The following is a 1,671-nucleotide window of genomic DNA, read 5'->3' as shown; positions in this document are numbered from 1 at the left end:
GCTCCGGTGGGAGACAGTGGGCAGAGATCTCCTCGGACCATCCCGACCGGTGGATCGGTGAGCTGCAGCCGCAGGTAGGTTTTGGGACACGGATGCGGGGTGCTGCAGTGCGCAGCGGTGTTACACCAAAGACCGAGTGCTACTGTGTGGCGGGGCTCTGCCTGCAGCTAAACCAGTGCACAAAGCAGGGCCAAACCTCACCACAGCTGAGCGGCACCCCAGAGCCTCTCGGCTGTCTCCATGCCACCGAGCCTTTCACCCTGGGTGTCCTCAGGACTTCTTGTGACCCCCCCAGCCCACGCAGGGGGCTGCCAGAGCAGCGAGCCTGTTGTCCCAGCTCCGGGGACGTGTTGCAAGCCCAGCGTTGGAGGATGGTGCCCGGTGTAGCCCCATCCATCCGAGGAGCAGTCCCTGGAGCAAACCCTCCCCAGGAACATGCCCAGGCGTCTCTGGAGAAGAGCAAGTTGGGACAGTGCAGCCGAGGGGGCGAGATGCAGCCCCACACACCCGCTTACACCCTGGCCTGATGCCGTGTCACTGGGTAGATGCAGGGAGCCATACCCTGAGCCCTTGGGTTGCTCCTTTTGGTTGTCCATGCCTTGCTTTTCTCATCTTTAAAATAAGAGTTTCTCGTTTGGACATCTTCTGCGGGGCGCGGAGTTTCTGCACTGGGATTTAGCATCCCTGTGCGGTGGCTCGCTGCCTTGCGTTTCCCACACAGATGGGATGGAGGCCAAGTGGCAAGTCTAGCTGGGTTATCGCCATCAGTATTGCTTTGTGGGGTCTGCAGGACACCACAAGGAAGAAGATCCAGCACAGCCTTAACATGCTTGGACCTAGAGATGCTCCTGCCCTCTCCAGTGGGACAGGACCTCTGGAGGTCTCTAGGCCAGTCTCCTGCTCAAAGCAGAACTGCTGCTAACGCTAGATCAGGATGGCTGTGGCTTTACGTGACCGAGTCTTGAAAAACCTCCAAGGATGGACCCCCCCCACCTCTCTGGTGGCCTGTCCCAGGGCTGCACCACCCTCCCAGTGAAGACTTTCTTACTGTCCAGTCTGAATACAACTCCCAGAGCGCGGTTTGCTGTGCTCGCAAGGACAGTAACTGTGGGCTTACGTTCAACCCGGTTGTCACTGTCACCACTAGGTCTGGTCCAACAGAGCTGCCAGCCACTTGGTTCCCACTCTGTGGCTGCTTTCTAGGGTGACACCAGACAGACCATTGTACCGGGGGTGCTGAGCATGCAGAGTGATGACTGTCCTGTACGTGGGACATGATGAGATAGCAAACCCACAGCTTGATGCGGCATCTTCCAGTCCCAAGCCTTTCTGTCCCATGGCAGCTCCGTTCCTGGGGCTGCTGAAGCTGGCTCCCTTAAGGAGGAAAATCCCATGGGCTGGAGTCAGGCTCATCTGACAACTTCACTTTCCTGCAACCTCAGCCAATCTCATCAAGGAAGGAGGTTAAGAGGTAAATCAAGGTGAAGGCAAGAAGGGACAGAGACAGGAGGAAATAAATGCTCAGGAATATCTGTTGAAAAGTATTTGTCTCACCTGCCTCGAAGAAAATAAGGAGGAAAAAACCTCCCTGCTTGTGGTTGCTTGTGGGTTTGGGATTCAACTCTTTGGAAAACAGCTACAGCAAATGCAACAAGAAAGAAAACCTTGTTG

This window comes from Aptenodytes forsteri, unplaced genomic scaffold (genome assembly GCF_000699145.1).
Source record: "Aptenodytes forsteri isolate BGI_AS27 unplaced genomic scaffold, ASM69914v1 Scaffold236, whole genome shotgun sequence".
NCBI classification, from domain to species: domain Eukaryota; kingdom Metazoa; phylum Chordata; class Aves; order Sphenisciformes; family Spheniscidae; genus Aptenodytes; species Aptenodytes forsteri.
Note: the sequence above shows the minus strand (reverse complement) of the source record.